Source organism: Capsicum annuum, chromosome 1 (assembly GCF_002878395.1).
Source record: "Capsicum annuum cultivar UCD-10X-F1 chromosome 1, UCD10Xv1.1, whole genome shotgun sequence".
Classification (NCBI taxonomy): domain Eukaryota; kingdom Viridiplantae; phylum Streptophyta; class Magnoliopsida; order Solanales; family Solanaceae; genus Capsicum; species Capsicum annuum.
In genome coordinates this window covers 184,632,297-184,653,849 of record NC_061111.1, presented here as the reverse complement: position 1 = coordinate 184,653,849, position 21,553 = coordinate 184,632,297, and positions in this window count along the sequence as shown.

Sequence of the window (21,553 nt, the reverse complement as noted above, 5' to 3'; positions counted from 1 at the left end):
TCATTTAATTACTGAGATTAATTGAAATCGTAATTGAACTTACTAATTCATCTTTAATTTTAGTTAAATCAATGTAGTTATTTCTAATCATGATTTAATTTAAATTATTTCACATAAAATTTGTCAATTAATCATTCTACTCAGTACGAAACATTTAATTGATCATATAATTACTATGAAATTAATTGAAATCGTAATTGAACTTACTAATTCATCTTTAGTTTTAGTTAAATCAATATAGTTATTTCTAATGATGACTTAGTTTGAATCATTTCAAATTAAATTGGTCAATTGATCACTCTACTCAGGACAAACATATTTAGTTGACCGCGTAATTACCATAAGATTAATTGAAACTGTAATTAAACTTATTAATTCATATTTTATTTTAGTAATCAATTTAGTTATTACTAATAATGACTTAATGTGAATCAATAGATGACTAACATGCTACGACAGATGAGTAATCTGTTGGAAATGACCAAACAAATAAAAACATCTGTTGAAAATGACCAAACAGATATAGACACCTGTTGCAACAAATGACTCACTTGTTGCAACAACTAATTCATCTATTGAAAATTATCATACAGATATAGACATCTGTTGCAACAGATGAATAAGTTGTTGCAATATATGACTCATCTATTGGAAATTACTAAATAGACAAAATATGTGTTGAAAAATAATTTAAAATACTAAAGCTCAAATGTTTTTTAAGAGAACTCAAATGTTTTTCCCTTTGTCTAAGGTCCTGTTTTCAATTTTAGTTAAATCAATTTAATTATTATTAATAATTTCTTAATTTGAATCAATAAATGACTAACCTATTATAAGCATTTATTGCAACAAATGACTAACTTGTTGCGACAAATAGGTGATCTGTTGAAAAATAATTAAAATACTAGAGAACTCAAACATTTTTAGGAGAACTCAAATGTTTGTCCTATTGTCTTAAAGACTTGTCTTTAATTTTAGCTAAATCAATTTAGTTATTACTAATAATTGCTTAATTTGAATCAACAGATGACTAACATGTTGCAACAAATGATTCATCTGTTGAAAATTATCAAACAGATAGAAAATCTGTTATAATAGATGGGTTATCCATTAGAAAACAATTAAAATACTAGGGAACTTAAATGTTTTTAGGAGAACTCAAACGTTTGTCCCCTCGATCCTTTTGTATTTGATGTATGATACACTATTTTTGTCTTCTTTACCTGTTTCATGAAATTTTTCATGTGTTTCACTTATTCGTTGTGCCCTTGTTGAAATTTTTAGAATTTTTTTAGGTCAAATTTTGTTCGTATATCACTTGGACATTACTTCATAGGTGATTTTGTAAGTATAATTATGATTTTTGTTGAATTTTTTATTTGGTATATTTGCTACTGCTACAATGGATAGAACCTGCAACATAAATTCAATATATAGTCATTTATTGCAACAAGTGAGTAATCTGTTGAAACATATGACTAATCTGTTGCAACAGATGACCCATATGTTGGATTCATGTTACAACACTATAATACAAATTCAACAGATGATTAATCTGTTGCAACAGATTCGTCACATATATTGCAACAGATTACTCATATGTTGCAACAAATTAGTCAATATGTTACAACAGATTAGTCAATATGTTACAACAAATTAGTCAATATGTTGCAACAGATTACTCATCTGTGCAACAGATTACTCATTTGTTGGATTTACGTTACATGTTTTATCTACTGTTGAAAAAACAGCAGTAGCAGATACACCCAGATGAGAAATTCAACTAAAAATTATAATTTTACTTACTAAAATCACCTATAAGTAATTTCCAAGTGATATACGAATAAAATTTGACCTAAAAAAATTTGATCAAGTAGCAATAGTAGCGGTAACAACAATGTTCAACAACAACAAGATCATGATGATGAACAAGAAGAGATGATAATGAAGAACAAGATGATGATAATGAAGAACAAGATGATGAATAAAGCAACAACAATAATGAACAACAAAAATCACGAAGAGAGAGAAAACTCCAATAAACGAGAAGAGAGAGAAGCGTGTTCCCCCTTATTTCTAGTTATATTAAGTTTTACATTGGATCAAAATGTAAATTAAAAAGTTTGTGAGTTATTTTCAAACTTTTCTTACTTTCTTAATCCTTAATAAAGTAATTGCCGCCTCCACTCAATTATTAAGACTTGTGTCACCACACTTCATTTTAAAACTCTTTTGTCACCTAAACTCCAACACCCCTAGTTTCTCCATATGTAAAAATTGCAAGTGTATGATGAATCATATAGTACATTACTTTACAAAAAAATATTAGTATTATTAAAATAAAATTTTAAATAAAAATAAAGTAGTGTAATAGAGGTCAATAATAGTTATGTTATTGTCGTACTGATTTAACCAATTAAATGTTTCTTTTGTCCTTCATCATTATACATGTGTGAGGATATAATAAAATGTGTTAAATTTTGGTATAGTTTTTTTACACTTAATAAGCAATTCAAGTTAGATAAACTTTTTGCCCTTTATCTTCAGAGACATGTGAGGATGTAATAAAACATGCCAAATTTATATATGATTGTTTCACATTTAATAAACAATATAATTTAAATAACTTTTTTGCGCTTCCTCTTCACACACATATGGAGATATAATACAACGCACCAAACTCTCACATGACAAAAATTGCAACATCTTTTTTTTTTCTTGTCTTTTTCTCTCTTCCTACTTTTCTCTAACAACAATTCTCCAAAAATTGCATTCAACTGTCTTATGAATTTAACGCTTCAAATGAAATGATTTATACATACTTTCTATAATTGATTTCTTTCCTATGTGTTTCCTATGTGTTGCATGTATATGCCGAATCATATAGTACATTCCATTACAAATAATATTAATATTATTGAAATAACATTTTACATAAATATAATATAAATGAGAACAAATATATAAGAGTGAGTAATGTGGATCATAACTAACTTGTTTGCCGAAGTCAGTATAATTGGTTAACGTTCGAATTGGTTAAGGAAGATTTGATTAAATATTTTCCCTATGTTGTAATATGTGCAAGAAATAAAAAGTTTGTTTCATATATCCTTTGTCAATCTTTTGTGTTGGTGAAAAATGAAGGTTGCGATCTTCAGCCTTAACGGAGGAAGGACGGAACAGTAGCCTGAGACAGTGAGTCACAATAGGCTAAAAAGTTCTTCATAACTGGAAGGAGAAGCACTGCGGTGTTGATACAACTAACATAAAAGAAAGTCGAAATGTATATGCATAAACTCTACTAGTTCATGAACATATTAGCATAAGAAAAGTCTATTTTCATATTTGCTCTATAGCTTCATACATGTTATAAATTACTAAGTACCTATAGGGAATATAAAATTATGAATTGTTTATGTTTATTATCATGAAAGTGGTACAACCACAATTACAAGAAAAATTTGGGAAACCATAATAATTATAAGAAGAATTAATAAAGTTTTAATAAGTTTGAGAAATTATGGTTGAGAGATCTATCTTTTAAGAAGGAATACTTCGAATAATCTTGTGAAATATAGAATTAACGAAGTAGAGAAGCTACTACTTAGAGCACAAGATAGAGATCAAGCTTTAAAAAACACACAGGTTTATCTGTTAAACAAATCTAAGGTTAAGTTAAAGAAATACATATTTTATACTGCCTAATGAGTTATTGTGCTATTTTTTAACTGAAAAAACATTAATTACTATTTTAAAAGTGATAAAATTAAATTAAGATTTACAAGAAATTTTTTTTGAAAAATTATAGATCATCTTGTTCAAGAACAATGGTCTATACATGACTATTCGTATGTAGATAATGATGATGATCCATACTATTGGTATGATGATGGTTATTTCACTGATTAAGTGAATAAAAATTTCGCATGCACACCCTGTTTGCGAACAGCTTCATTTTATTTGTATCAGAGCCACATAGTTAAATTTACCTGGTTACTAAATTAATTATGAGAAGACCATATAAAAATATTCTGGCTTACAGAGAAGTCAAAAGAGCTCTAAATAGTAACTATTTAGAATATAAAAGATTAAGTGAATCAAAAGAAGACCCTGATAGATTAAATTATTTAATTACTTTAATCTCTAGTATTGAGGCAAAATTAATAATACATTTAAAGTCTAGAAGAATGGGATGTATACCACCTAATTATGACAAAATTAGGTTTAGGGATCCACCTAAATATTATGGATAAAGAGCAGACTTTAAAATTATTACCAGAATTAAAGCAAGAGCTTAGTATCCGAAAGAAAAGATATACTTATAACTCATTTGCAAGAGTTTGTAAAAAATCCCTGTTTTATCAAAAGAAGATCATTTTTGAGCTAGAACAAGGAATCTAGCATCTAGAGTATAAACTAGAACATAATTTATTTAAATGAATAAAGAATTCTTAAAAAAGGTCTTAGAAAAACTTGATGATCTTTTAGCCATGCAAACACATATAAGCCTTAAAATAAATCTAATAGAAGAAGAAATCAAAACCCTTAAAAATAACTCACCAGCTAAAATACATAATCTTATTGAAAAAGCTGATACCTTTAATAAGGAATTAGGGAAAAGAATTATAGACGAAATTTTTGTTTCAAGAATTTCGAATAAGGGAACCTATCAGAAATAAAGTCTTGATGAAAAAATTATATCTAGCTTTATAGAAAAAAAAGACAAAGAGAAGAATTAGAAATTATCTCAAAAACTTCTAAAAATAAGGATAAGGAAGAAGCCTCTACCTCTAAAACAGAAATAGAAGAAAATGAATAAACTAGACGAACTAGTATATGCTTTAGAAGAGCTTGATCTTAATGATAAAAATTATCGTGTCCATATGTGATAGCCTAAATACTACCAAACACAAGAAATTGGCTACTAAGATGCAAATTCTAGCAACCAAATAAAGAGAAAACAACACATAAAATGGAGATGAAGAAGAAGAATGCTTGAAATTAAAGGATAGATAGAAAGACCCTTACTCCTATTTCATGATTAGAACTAGAAGATGTTTCAAAATCTTCAACACACCTCACAAATAAGAGTTCAAACCTTCCTCTTAGGTGATCCAAAGGAAACACTCTTCCTCAAGTACACCTTTCTTGCCAAATTATCCAAAATAAGTGAAACCCTAACTTCAAATGTTCTTGGACCAATTTTCAGATTCTAAGAGCTAAAACTAGAGACTAAAGCGACACTATAAGAGTAATATCCAAATGTCATCAAAGTATAATGAAAAGAGAAGCAAAATGGTCTATTACATGCCAAATGACAAAACTACACTTAATGAGCTAAGGGAATTAGGTGCCTCTTGAGTGTTTCCTTAGAGTGCAAAATGTCTTCATTAACCTTCACGTGAGGCACTTACTGAGTGCATAAGTTCCCCTCCTTCCTTCTATTGACCAAGGCTTCGAAATACTCCGAAAAGTCTTCAATTGCTTCCTAATTCCGAAGCCTTGACCCCTTAGATAATTCCTTGTACTTTTGATGCTCCTTGTGCTTGTATCAATATGACTCGTGAAGATACAGGAGGACCCCAAGGAAACTTTAGAGAACCTAAAAAAGAAGAAAGTTCATCAACGAGCCATTAACTAGGAGTAACTTCCTACCAAAATCTAAGAAATTGAAAGACTATAATAGTCAATACCATATAAATTCTAAGGCAAAATTCATGTCAAATAGACTCCCAGTAGGAGACACTGGATCTGCCCAATTTCTAGACCTGGACTGTAAAAGAGAACCAGGAGAATTTCTAGACTTATGGGCAAAAAACTTAGAACTATTTTTTATACTAGGGAAAGGAAATAATTATACTAGCAATGAAAAATATTTAATTGCTACAAATACCTTCACTAGAAAAGTAGACAATTGGTTCAGAAGGATTTCAGAAGAAGCTGAAAAGGTATTTAGACTGGAAGTCATAGTAGATTTTGATAAATCAACACTCGAGCAGGAATAGATCACCTAGTGAGGTATATAGGAGCTGAATTTTTAGGAAACCAAGCAAACATTTCTAAAGGAAAAGAAAAACAAGGGCTACTAGCAGCAGAATGGCTAGAAAAACTGTAAATTTGTAAAATGAAGTACATCCAAGAATATACTTGTGAGTTTGAAACATACTACTATCAATTATTTGATAGTAGTAAAAACTTAACTCCCTACAGGGATAAGTATTATCAAAAGCTACCAAGATATTGGGCTAGTTATTTTAGAGATGAATATGCGAAGAAAGATCAAAAGTAAGATTCTCTAGGAAGAAGAATTACCTTCCTTAACCAAAGGCTTAGTCAACTTTATATGTTACATAACATATAAAGAAAAGCTAATAGAATAGGCACACAAATTTATTTTGAAGACACGGAATCATTATCTCGATGGGAATGTTACGAAAATCCTTCAAAAAGAAAAAGAAAAACCAAAGGATTAATAAAAAGAAAAAATATTTCCAAGAAAAATTATATACCAAGAAAAAAATACTTCAAAAAATGAAGAAATTTCAAAAGAAAACCTACCATAGATAAATGTAAATGCTATAATTGTGGAGAAGAAGGCCACAAAAGTTATGAATGCAACAAGAAAGAGTAAAAATATCTAAAATAGATAGAGAGGAAATAGAATCAGACTTAGAGTCAATCTTATCTATAAAAAGTGAAGATTTTCATGAGGAACTCTATGAAGAATTTTCAGAATCTAGTACTGGTTCAGAAGAATGAATCAAGAAATTTAAAATATAGAAGAAAACACTCAGGTTATTGAAGCTGAAGAAGATCAGTGAGGATATGTATTAAAAGCAACGTTCGATGGAGAATTATTAAGAAAAATTCAAGGATTAAAATTCAATCTTCAAACAGAAGATAGTATATTTAATAGATTACAAAGAACCTTTTCGAGCAATAAAATTTCTTATCATGAATATCGGGAAATTGAAAAGGTAATTGAAGTCACTCAAACTATTGGAAGACATAAGCTTAACTTATTAACAAAGCCTATGATCGATCAAATTCTAAGAAAAATTCGAGAAAGAACTCAAAAAAAGATGAATTATGTTCATCTGGGAGGAATTCAAATAATGGTTAAATCTACCTTTAAAGAGGGAATTGACTATCCTATAGTAATTAACCTTTCAGATAAAAGATTTATAAATACTAGAGAAGGAAACCTGGGAATTATTGAAGGAAATTTGGCTTATACCAAATTATTATTCACCTATTATCCTAGGTATTGTATTTCACTAAAAGATGCAAATTTTAATGAAGCTTTAAGTTTGCATTTTCAGGTAAAAAGAAAATACTTATTCAAACCAGGTAATTATATCATGAGCATATATTTTCAAGCTCTATATACGGTTACCAATTCAAATTATGAAAATTTCTATAAAAATAAAAGTCTGGTCCAAATTGACTAAGAATGCACAGAAATAGCCAGAATAGTTGAACCAGAAACTCAACAACCAAATATTCCTACTGAATATGAAATTCATGTGGGAAAAGCAATAGAAATAGGAAGTTCTTCCACCTCAAGTCAACGACTCTCAATAGAATATGGAAGAAACTCAATAAGGAAAGATAATTCTAGAAGATTTAATATTGAGGATTCTAACAATGTTACAGAAGTTTCAGGAAGATTCTTCAACGGAAGCGACTGAAATAAACAAATAATCCTAATACAGTCATGATCATCAGCAAATCACGTCAAGAAAAGTATCTTAGACAGATTAATTAGCTATGAAGGTAAATCATACATTGACAAAATATTTAAAGAAAATAGCTATGAATTTTCAAAAATGATAGAATTACCAATACAACTTGGAAAAATCAGAACGAAAGTTCCTTGTTATGTTAGTAATCATGAAAATGATTATAATATAATCTTAGGAGGAACATTCCTAAATAGTTTGGATCAATATAATATCCAAAAGGAAGGAATCCAAATAACTTTAGAGGATAAAACTTGTTTTATTTCAAAAATCTAAATGCCTAAGGAAACCTCTTTTAGAGTATCGGTATTCATAGAATTCATAACCTACGAAACAAAACTAACTTCTTGTTGTCAAATAGATAACGGGTCAGAAGCTAGTTTGGCAAAATTCTTTTTAATAAAAAATTAGTATACAAATAATAATAATAATATCACCTTGCTAGGTATTACAGGAAATAAAGAAAAATTAACACATGAAAAAGAAAAAGTAAAAATAATTTTAGGATCTAAAATTATTTCTATAAAACATGTTTTTGCTTATGATAAGTTTGACACTGATTTACTATTAGGAAATGATTTTATACAATAGTTTCAAAATTATCATCAAACCATATATATGGTTAGTTTTAAAACCCCATGTAATCAATTCATAAAAATTCCAAGGAAACATAATCCTTATATTTTGATAAAAGAAAATGGAGTCTTTAAAAAGAAATTTTTAGATACCCCCAAAAATTACTCTAGTAAATGTCTCAATTTAGAGAAGATAAATCAGGACTTACAAACTTCTTATGGAGAAAATCCATTGAAAAAATGGAATAACAACCATGAAAAAGAAGTTTTAATTCTTAAAGATCCTAGTATCATAATAAGAGTTAAACCAATGCTTTATAAAGAAGAAGATAAAACGGAATTAAAAATTCAGATACAAGAACTCCTTAATCTTAGATTAATAAGAGCAAGTAAAAGTCCTCACAGTAGTCCTGCATTTATGGTAAGAAATCATGCAGAACAAAAAAGAGGAAAAACTCGAATGGTTATTAACTATAAAGAGCTAAATAAAAACTGTGTTGTTGATGGATATTTTATTCCAAATAAAAACAATCTAATTAACCTTGCTAATAGAAAAACCTACTTTTCAAAATTTGATTGCAAAAGTGATTTTTGGCAAATTAAACTTTCAGAGGAATCAGTGCCTTTAACAACATTTAGCACTCACAATGGACATTTTGAATGGTTCGTCATGCCATTTGGATTGAAGAATGCACCACAAATTTTTCAAAGAAAAATGGATAAAATATTTTCTGAAATTTTGTTTTAATCGTCTATATAGATGACATTTTAGTATGTTTAAAAACATATCAGGAACATTTAACACATTTGAAAGAATTTTTTAATCTTTGTATTAAAAATGAAATCATTTTAAGCCAAAAGAAAGCTGAAATAAGCAAAAATGAAATAGAATTCTTAGGAATGATAATTTCAAAAAATGGGATCGAGCTACAAGCTCATATTCAAAGAAAATAATAGAATTTACTGATAAATTAACAACAAAACAAGAGCTACAAAGGTTTCTTGGTTGTTTAAATTACCCAGGTGAATTTATCCCAAATCTTGCAAAAAAAAGAAATCCTTTGCAAAAACTTATTCGGAAGTCAAACCGACTTGGATGGACTAACGAACATACTATTTGTGTTCAAAAATTAAAAGAAGAATGTGCTAAGCTACCAAAGCTTAGGTTACTAGAACCAGAAGATAATGTAGTTTTACAAACTGACGCCTCCAATTATCATTGGGGAGCATTATTAAAAACAGATTTAAATAAATTATGTGGATATATAAGTGGTACTTTTAACGAAGCTGAAGTTAACTACTCAACTAACGAAAAGAAATTATTAGCAGTAGTAAAAGGAATATGAAAGTTTTCTGCTTTTTTATTACCTAAACCATTTAATGTTAGAACATATAACACTCAAATATTAGGATTAATATTTAACAAATTACCTTCAGAACACAATACAGAAGGTTACACAGATGACAGGTAATATTGTCATTTTACACTTTCAAAATTGAAAATATTAAAGGATCTGATAATGTTTTGCAGATTTTCTTTCAAGAAACGTTCAATATGGACGATAGAACAAAGACATTGACCAACAGAATATGACAAAAGATGAATGACATTGATGATGCAATAAACGAAAAAAGCAACATGCTGTACGGTATAAGAGACGAACTTGTATCCTTAACAGAAAAAACAAGGAAATTATAATTTGAACTAAGTCGTCTTAACACCGAACAAGCTGACAATATGGCAGGGTTCCAACTTCTCTGCGAACATCTAGATACCAGAACCAAGGGTAACACAGTGGTAAGAGATGTCCCACTAGCACCTAGTGCCAAAAACATCTTGATGGTAAAGTCGGATATGCCAATAACAGAATCTTCGGATGAAGCTAAACACGGAGCAAAGGGAAAATTCCCTAACAAAGTGGCAGGAGATGTCCCACTAGCACCTAGTGCCAAAAATATCTCGATGGTATACTCGGATATGCCGATGGTCGAACCTTCGGATGAAGTCAAATGCCGAGCATAAACACAGAGAAAATTTTCTGAAGTAGTTAAATCAGTAGAAACTGAAAAAACTTCTGAGATATCAGAAAAAAGGACTAACTTTTCATCAGAAAAATAGTTTGTTTCTTCTTTTCAGGTAGGAAAAATCCATCCAAAGGAGGAAGAATATCTGAAGTTTACAAAACAAATTTACAATCTTCCAGAAATATGTGAAGAAACTTATGGAATCTTAGAATCAAAAAGTCTATATACCAGGATTAGCATATTTACAGGCGGATCAGCGGGCTTCAAAACTCAATTATTTGAATTCGGCTACCTAGACCGAGTTTATTCCAAACTAGATTTATCTGAACTAGAAGGATTGCCCATATATTTGACAAGTTCAATCAAGAATTTTGCCAAAAATGAAGTAGTTTATTGTAGGTTCTTCAGTATAGCTATGGAATCTCAAGATGACCAAGTATATTTTCCTACAGTTAACTACATAGCGGTGGAAAAATTAAGGAATTTTAATATCAGTGCCACAGGAGTTGATAAAAAGATTCTTTATTTTAATAAAAAATGGATTCAAATCAGACGAGCTTTAGGGATGAAAGCTGTATATCACATCCTTAAAATAAATATGCAGAAAATTATAAAGTCCTCAAAAGGGATACAAACTAGATTCTTATGACCAAAGAAAAATCAAAATCAACAGTCTTAAAGGGCAAAATTGCTGAATTCGAAACACATCAATTTCCAGCCACTCCAGAGACATGGACCATGGCATGTAAATTTTTGGAACATGAACATCTCAAGAGAAATGATGAAGATAGCTCTTCAATGTCAGACGAGATGTAAGTTACAGCTGTAAAGCAAAGACAATGATAGAAGAAAAGATGTAAATAAAAAACATTTACGTCAAAATAAGTGTCGGCACTAAACGACAAAAATGATAAAAGAAGATTGGCCCACAGTCCAAAAAGAAGTCAATCAGGAGGAAGAAAAATCTTATCTTATCTTGATAGGGGACTAAAAGATAAATAAAGAGATTTATAGGGATGACCTATAGAAAATAGCTATTGTAAATCTACCCCTCCTTGTAACTATAAAAGGAGAGATAGAAACCCATAAAAGACAGACTACATTTTCTCTGAATATTCTCTTTCTTAGAAAAATGCTAGGTATCTTCTACATAAGAAGGAAGATCTGATTAAAGATTTTTCCTATGTTGTAATATGTTAAAGAAATAAAAAGTTTGTTTCATATATCCTCTGTCAATCTTTTGTGCTGGTGAAAAATGAAGTTTGCAATCTTCAGCCTTAACGGAGGAAGGACAGAATAGTAGCCTGAGACAGTGAGTCACAATAGGCTAAAAAGTTCTTCATAGCTGGAAGGAGAAGCACTGCGGTGTTGATACAACTAACATAAAAGAAAGTCGAAAAGTATATGCATAAACTCTACCAGTTCATGAACATATTAGCATAAGAAAGGTCTGTTTTCATATCTGCTCTATACCTTTATACATATTATATGTTACTAAGTACCTATAGGGAATATAAAATTATGAATTGTTTATATTTATTATCATGAGAGTGCTACAACCATAATTACAAAAACTTAGAAGAAAAATTTATGAAGCCATAATAATTATAAGAAGGATTAATAAAGCTTTAATAAGTTTGAGAAACTATGGTAGAGATCTATCCTTTTAAGAAGGAATACTTCGAATAATCTTGTGAAATCTAGAATTAACGAAGTGGAGAAGCTACTACTTAGAGCACAAGATAGAGATCAAGCTTTAAAAAATACACAGGTTTATTTGTTAAAAAAATCTAAGGCTAAGTTAAAGAAATACATACTTTATACTGCCTAATGAGCTATGATACTATTTTCTTAACTAAAAAACATTAATTACTATTTTAAAAGTGATAAAATTAAATAAAGATTTACAAGAAAAAATTCTTGAAAAATTATAGATCATCTTGTTCAAGAACAATGGTCTATACATGACTATTCGTATGTAGATAGTGATGATGATCCATACTATTGGTATGATGATAGTTATTTCACTAATTAAGTGAATAAAAATTTCGCATGCACACCCTGTTTCCGAACAGTTTCATTTTATTGGTATCATATATATATATATATATATATATATATATATATATATATATTTATTTATATTTTTTTTTTCATGTTTTGATTTTGTAAGGTACACACATGTAATGAAGCATATCTCATCTATTACTATTTCATATCTCACATTCGTCACTCTACGTGTGTGACTATTCAGTTTGATTTTTGGCTTTCTCTAACCTAATAGGCTTTTTGTATATGTATTTTATTTTTTGTACTTTTGTGGTCTTTTGATAATTTTTATCACTAGTTTTTCGCTAGTGTATTGTGTGTTGAATCATAAAGTACATTATCTTATAAAATATTATTGATATTATTGAAATAACATTTTAAATAAATACTCGTTTTGTCTAATTTTATGTAATGTACTTTTCATTTTAATCCGTTCAAAAAAGAATGTCACTTTATTATAATTAGAAAAAATTACTTTAAAACTCTCATTTTACCCTTAATGAAATGATTTACTACCACACAGATATTCAAGTATCATTTTAAACCACAATTTTCTAAAATCTTTCTTTTTCGTTAAACATCCTATTAAGTCAAAGGGTGCCACCTAATATAGGACAAGGGGTATAATAAATATGAAAGCAAGTATCTGTATGTGACTAATATGGATCATTAGTGACTTATTTGTCTAAATTTAAATAATATCATTTAAAACTACAGCAGATTACTACCACAGTTTAATTAGGTAGATATGATTTTACTATCCTTCATCTTCAAACGCGTGTGAGGATACGATAGAACACATTAAATTCGATTATGACTATTTCATGCTTAATAAACGACTTAATTGAAATGAACTTTTTACTCTTCCCTTCAAACCCGTGTCAGGACATTGCAATGATCCTTCTCACGTGACTAAAATTATAATGTTTTTTATTTGTTCTATACTTATCTTTTTCTTCCCTCTTACTTTTTTCAAGAAAAAAATTCCAAAAATTATATTTAATTATTAGTTTAATTAATTGTTGAGTTTTTATGATTTTAAGATTTCACATGGGAAAATTTATACACATTATCTTTTCGCACGTGTATTCCACCTATATGTTGATTTATATAGTATATTAGAAAATAATACTTGTATTAGAAATTCAAATCCCCTTAGTTACTATTGAGCTAGGCATTTGATCTAGTGGTATCATTCTCGCTTTGGGTGCGAGAGGTCCCAAGTTCGATTCTCGGAAAGCCCATTTACGCAGGTGTCGTGGTTATGCAAGTGTCGTGGTATAGTTGGTTATCACGTCCCTCTAACATACTGAAGGTCTATGATTCAAGTTCGGGCAATGACATTCTCTCTTTTGAAGGGAAGCCTTAGAGTAACTAGTAAAGTTGTTGCAATGTGATCAAAAGGCCATGAGTTCAAGCTTTGGAAATAGCCTCTAGCAGAAATGTAAGGTAAAACTGCATACAATACACCCTTGTGGTGAGCCCTTTTTCAGATCCTGCGCATAGCAGAAACTTTAGTGCACTGCACTGCCTTTTTTTTTTTTTAATAATATACATGAAAACAAGTATACATGAGGGAGCAATATGGATCATCGATGACTTGTTTGTTGAATTTAAGATTATTGAATATCATTTGAATCTATGAAAATATGTATCATAGTCTAACTCAATAAATATGATTTTTTATTTTAGGTTCACAAAGTAAAAATATGTAATGAAGCATATCTCACCTATTACTTTTTTATATCTCAAATTCGTCACTCTATGTGTGTATTTTAGTGTAATTTTTGACTTTCTATTACCCAATATCTTTTTGTGTATATATTTTTTCTTGTCTTTTTGTGATCTTTTGACATTATTATTTATTGCTAGTTTATTTGTACATGTACATCATATCATATAGCCCATTAATTTATAAAGTAATATTGATAATATGAGGTAAAATTTTAAATAAATATAATATACGTGGAAGCAAGTATCTATGTGTGACTAATTTGAATAATCGATGACCTTTTTATCGAAGTCAAGCCAATTGTTTAAATCTATGAATATGATTATCATAGTTTAATAGTTCAACTATTAATTTATTTATATATATATATGCAATGAAGTATATCTCACCTATTAGTTCTTTATATCTCACATTAATCACTTTGTATGTATATATCTTCTAATTTTTGACTTTCTTTCATTCAATAGCCTTTTTGTGTATATGTTTTGTTTCTTGTTTTTGTGTCATCTTTTGGGAGGGGGAGGGGGAGGGGGAGAGGGGTATAAGTGAAGAGGGTTGTCAAAGACTTTGTCATCTTTTTCTATGATTAAGGTGGGGGTAGAATTTGAAGCTGAAAGGATAATATAATTAAAAAAAATCATAGTTAACAAAAAGAAAGATGTAACAATCCTCATAGTAAATTCTTGATTTTTAGTGCATTTTGACCATTTTACCTTTTCTTTATATGTTACGATTCATTTCATTGTTATCAGTAAGTCTGGCGTACCAAAATTTGAAGTAAGATTTTTTTCAAATTGGGAGTTAGAAATTTTAGGTTAGTCTAGTCCTGGACAAAATCGAGCGAGGTATGATCTAGAAAAATCCAGCAATAGATTAAGAAAATGTGAAAGGATTTAATATGTTTTTATGTTAGGGAGGATTTTTCTAATACTTTTCTAGATCGCTTCTTTCCTCAGGAGTTGAGGAAGGCAAAAATGGAAGAGTTTGTCAATCTGATGCAGGGAAAGATGTCAGTCAAGGAATATACATTAAAGTTTAACCAGCTATCGCGGTATGCTCCGGAGCTAGTTTCTGGTATGAGAGCGAGGATTAGGAAGTTCGCTTTTTGTTTGTCCCAAGACTTGATTTTGGAAAGTAAATCTGCTTTGTTGATTAAGTATATGGACATCACCAGGCTGGTTGTGTACATGTAACAGGTGGAGGTACAAAAGAAAAAGCAGGCTAAGTTAGGAAAGAGGAAGGGAAAAAAGTTCGAATTCTTTAAGTTGGGTGGTGGCCAATAGCAGAGTGGCATAGATGGTGGTAAGTAGCCCAAGAAGAAAAATGGGGCAATTCTGGGCCGTACTCAGTGATTAGTGCTCCTTACCCAAAGCCATTGGGTGATAGACGTTTCCATGGTGGCGAATTTAGGGTATAAGGTACCTAATTTCAGGTTAGTATGGCCCAGTTAGCTCCATCATATCATCTTTGAAGATTCTATAGTTGTATGCATTGGGGTTTTGTTGACGAGGGAAGGGACAAGTGCTTCAACTGCGGTCAGCCAGGGCACATACTTAGAAATTATCCTGTTGGTAAGGTTGCCTCTGCGGAAAACAAGGTTCTAGTTGCTTCATCATCAACTCCAACACTAAAGGGTGCACCATCTGTCTCCAACGTTGGTCAAAACTATCTATTTCCTCTCACCACCCAACAAAATTTTGAGGCATCGCCTGATGTCATGACTGGTACATTAAAACTTTTTCTCAATATGTACTATTTACCTTATTCAGGGTCTACTCTCTCTCTCTTATGTGACCCCATTTGTGGCTATGAATTTTGGTTTTGGTCCAGAGTATGTTTCAGTCCCTTTTTCTGTTTCAACCCTGGTAGGTGACTCAGTGATTGCTTGAAGTTTCTATAGGAGGTGTGCGGTATTGTTGGTAGTTAAGAAACTATAGTAGATCTATTTGAATCACATATGGTGGATTTTGATATCATATTAGGTATGGATTAGTTGCATTCGTGCTATGCATCTCTAGAATGTCGAACTCACAATGTTGTCTTTAAATTTCCTAATAAGCCGGTTATTGAGTGGGAGGGTGGTTCCCTTACTCCTAAAGGGAAGTTTATATCATATATTAGAGCTCGGAGATTAATCTCCAAGGGGTGTATCTATCATCTAGTTTGGGTTAAAGATTCTAACTCGGAGGGCCCTTCTTTGCATTTCGTCTTGGTGGTAAATTAATTTCCTGAGGTCTTCTCTGATGACCTTTCTGGTGTTCCTCTTGATAGGGAGATTGAGTTTGGGATTGATTTTATTTTGGATACTCATCCAATTTGTATTCCTCTATATAGAATGACTTTAGATGAGTTGAAGGATCTTAAGGAACAATTAAAGGATCTTTTAGATAAGGGTTTCATCCGTCCTAGTGTGTCCCTATAGGATGCACCGGTGTTGTCCATGCATAATAAGGATGGTTCTCTTCAGATGTGTATTTATTACCGGCAATTGAATAAGGTGATGGTAAAGAATAAGTATCCCTTTCCAAGGATAGGCGATTTGTTTGATCAGTTACAGGGTGCTAAGTATTTCTCCAAGATTAATCTTCAATTTGAGTATTATTAGTTAAAGATTAGGGAGAAGGATATCCCTAAGAATGCTTTCGGTACCCGGTATGGGCACTTTGAGTTTTTGGTTATGTCTTTTGGGTTGACCAATGCACCGACGATATTCATGGATTTGATGAATAGGATCTTCTATCAGTTTCTAGACTTGTTTATGATTGTTTTTATAGACAATATTCTGGTGTATTCTAAGAGCGAGATGGATCATGCCGATCACCTCCGTGTTGTATTGCAGACCTTTAATGAGCAATATTTGTATGCCAAGTTTTCAAAATGCTAATTCTGGTTAAACACTGTCACTTTTATGGGTTATATCATTTTTAGTGAAGGGATCATAATAGATCCATAGAAGGTTGTAGTGGTTAAGAAATAGCCTAGACCCACGACTTCAACCGACATTCAGAGCTTTTTGGGTTTAGCACACTACTACAGGAGGTTTGTGGAGAGTTTTTCTTCTATATTTGCCCATTGACTAAGTTGACTTAAAAGAAGGTAAAGTTCTTGTAGTCTGATGCTTGTAAGAAAAGTTTTGAAAAGCTAAAGGTTAAGCTAATTTCAGGTCCAATTTTGACTTTGCCTGAAGGCACTGGGTTTTGTGGTATACTGTGATGCGTCCCGTGTGGGACTTGGCTGCGTTCTGATGCATCATGGAAAGGTGATAGCTTATGCTTTTTGACAATTGAAGGTTCTTGAGAGAAACTATTTGACTCATGATTTGGAATTATTAGCTGTGGTGTTTGTGTTGAAAATCTGGCATCACTATTTGTATGGAGTACACGTGGATATCTTTTCTGGTCATAAGAGCCTGTAATATGTGTTTACTCAAAAAAAGCTTATCCTTAGGAAAAAGAGATGGCTTGATCTGCTCAAGGATTATGAAATGAGTCTTCACTACCATCCATGTAAAGCTAATATGGTTGCTGATGCCCTTAGCAGGTTATCCATGGGGAGTCTAGCTCATGTAGATAAGGAGAAGTGAGAGTTGGTGAAGGACATTCACAATTTGGCTAACCTTGGAGTTTATCTCTTTGACTCTAAGGATGGTGGTGTATTCATTCAAAAAGTGGCACAGTCATCTCTTGGTGCTAAAATTAAGGAGAAAAAAATGTTAGATACTATGTTGATAAAGATCAAGCATGATGTTGGTGGGCAGAAAGTGATGGCCTTTAAGATTAGTGGTGATGGTACCCTAAGGTACCAAGAAAGGTTATGTGTCTCGATGTCGATGGTTTGCGAGAGAGGATCTTGGCCGAAGTGCATGAGTCACACTATATTGTTCATCCTGGTTCAATAAAAATGTATCATGATCTTAAGGAGATGTATTGGTGGAATAATATGAAGAGAGATGTGGCTAATTTTGTGGCCAAATGCATTGTGTGCCAACAAGTGAAGGTTGAGCACATGAGGCTTAGAGGATTGTATCAAGAAATCAAGTTGCTAGGGTGGAAGTGGGAAGTGATCAATTTGGATTTTATTACCAGTCTTCCTCGATCTCGAAATAAATTTGATTCAGTTTGGGTCATCGTGGATAGGATGACAAAGTTAGCTCACTTTTTTCTATTGAGGACTACGACTCACTTTTTTCTAGTAAGGACTAACTTCTTGGCTAAGGATTATGTGAGGTATTATCTCTATGAGATTGTGAAGTTACATAGGGTACCTATTTCTATTATCTCAGATCATGGTATGCAGTTTTCATCTCACTTTTGCTGGTCGTTTCAGAAGGGGTTGGGGACTAAGGTGAGTCTTAGTATTGTTTTTCAACAGCAGTCGGATGGGTAAGTGAAGAGAACTATTCAGACATTGGAGGATATGCTTTGGTTGTGCGTGATTGACTATGGTGGTTGTTGGGTTGAGCATTTACCTCTTATAGAATTTGCCTATAATAATAACTACCACTCTAGCATTGGGATGGCTCCGTTTGAAGCTTTGTATGGTAGGAGTTGTAGCTCTCCGATTTGGTGGTTCGAGGTTGATATGACTTAGATATTTGGCCTGGATTTGTTTCACTAGGCTATGGAGAAGGTGAAGGTGATTAAAGATAGACTTAAGGCTGCCCAAAGTCACCAAAAGTTCTATCTGGATATGAGGCGAAGAGAGTTAGAGTTTAAGGTTGAGGATAGGGTGTTCTTAAAGGTGTCTTCCATAAAGAGAGTAATGCGGTTTAGTATAATGGGGAAACTTAGTCCCTGGTCTATTGGTTCATACATGGTTTAGAGAAGGGCTGGCAATATTGCGTATGAGTTAGAGTTGCCTTATAGTTTTAGCTCCATTCACCTGGTATTCCATGTCTCCTTGTTGAAGAAGTGTATGGGTGATCCGTCTCAAATTGTGCCTATCAAGGATAATTGTATTTTAGATTTTTTGTCTTATAAGGAGATCCCGATTGAAATCTTGGATTGTAAAGTTCATTGGTTGCGGATCAAGTATGTGGCATCGGTAAAGGTTCTATGGAGGAACCATAAGGTGGAAGAGGCTACACGAGAAGCTGAAGAGGACATAAAGTCCAAGTATCCATTCCTGTTTTCTGCTTCAGAAATTTGTACGGAAGGTATGTATTCTTCATAACGTCTTTGTTTTCAAAAATTTTTAAAGGAAAGATTGACTTCCTTGCATCTTTGTTTTTTAACTTAGTTAAAGGTCAGAGTCGAGGTGTTGGGACTTCATTAACCTACTATTCCCAAATCACTCTTAAACCTCTCTCAAGCTCTTGGTTCAAAAAGAGGCTAGGGTTTCCTCAAGGTGGTCAATTAAGGCTCTCAAGGGTGGTTTCTCTCTGTCTTCTTTATTTTTTTAAGGCATGTTACTCTTCCATCATTGTTAGTTCAAACTAAAAGCATGTCTTACTTAATAGTTTTCATGGCATAATTGTGATATTATTTTGGGGTTTAAAATATATGTTGGGGTTTTTTGGTTGTTCTTAGTTGGATAATATTTTCCCTTGTTTTTCTTATGGTTTTCATGTTATAATTGTGTTTTGAACATGTGGATTCATGGGAATGGTAAATTGGTACTTGGTTTAGGTTTTGGAAACTATATTCCCTCAACATATTTGTTAAAATGCCTATGAGAATGGTTTGGTCACATAGTTTGACTTTTATTGAAAACCTTGCATTGCAAAATATGGTAATGGAACCCAAATTGGTCTAAATGGTTTTAAATAGATTGGAAAGGACTTGGTGGCCAAAGCTTTGGTTTTAAAAACCTTGTGGGGTACACGGAAATTCCCAAGTGATTTTTATAATGGAGTTTACGAGGTACATGAGAATCCCTTAAGTGTTGGCTAATGACATTGTTTGCAAGCTATAGTCGGTATGATGATACCACTTCATAATGCCTTGGTAATTAACTCTTGGAATTGGTGGTTTGGTTATGTGCTAAAGGTTTTAATTGGGCAATAATGGCGATGTGTTCACGTTACCATGAAGGTGTGAGTCTGATGGATGGACACTGGAAACTCATGTTTGCACGAGATGAGGGTTTGTCACGATGACCATATACTTGTAGGGTACACGGGAATACCCTTATTTATACTTGTATATATGTATCATGAAGGGCGAAGGGTACACGGGAATCCCCAACCCCTATGATTTCTCTAGTTCGAGTGCCTACATACACTGGGGCCCATTCAGGGGATAACACTGGACCCATATAGCCCGTGGGTAGTTTTAGGACGGTCAATCTACATAACCCAGGTTAATATTTTAAATTAATGCTAAACTCGATTCCTTTTCCCAGCATGGAATATATGTATATGTATGAATATAATTGCACTTGGTTATTTACTTGGTTTTAAATGTTAGCATTATTTAATCCTTATTCATGAGTACATGCTAGTGTTCTCCCGCTAACCCATCTTCGGGAGCTGTATCCCCTCACAATCTAGGAATCGACCACACTATTTCTCCTGCTCAGTGATTGGATTCGGGGATAGCATTTGTGTCAGATTGAAGTGGTGAGCTTCCATACTCCGAAAGACTCTCCATTTCATGCTATGGATATCTTTTCATACTTTTGTTTATTTCTTAGACTTTCATTTTGGCTATGGGCGAGGGCATGCACCGACCAAATGTTCTTTATTTTTGATTAGAGGTTTTGTGTGACTAATTTGGGCATAGGCGGTGTCGTTATTGGTGTCAGGCTTGGCATTGTTATTGGTATTGGCATTGGTATTGGGGCTGACTCCGATTGGATATTTGGTTGGATTGTTGGTTGGTTATTATTATGGATTCTATTATTGTCTTTGAGTATTTATTTTTTATCTTGTTATATATTTAAAATTCATCCAACACAGGTTACAGGATGGTTATGGTTGGGTATTGGGGGTGGTCTCTAGTCCCGGTTGGACTTGAGGCACCCGACACGACTAGGCCCCGGTTCGGATCATGTCAGCAGTTTAGGATAGGTTTTTTTTTGTATCAGTAAATACTCCTATGGATTTTATGATTATTTTATGCTATATGACATTATTATAAGGTTCTAAGTTACTTTCTTGGTCTTGGAATCATAATATCAAATTTTTAGGGTTTTAATTCAAAGTGAGATTTTAGAGTTTTTCATCTTATTATTGTAAGTGCATGACTATACTTTCTTATCATTATTTTTCTTGTGTTCTTGCAGTTATGAGTAGCTAAACACTACAACTAGGGTTGTGGGAACCATGACGGATTAACGAAGTAGTTTTTAAAGAACAAAGTGATTCTCGAGGGGTATTTGGGATTTCATTGTTGTTTTTTCTAATTCAATTGCTTTTTAATGAGTGCACACACTGGGAATTGTCATATGTCTAGCTTGAATTGTAGTATGAGAAGCCAGATTGAAATAGC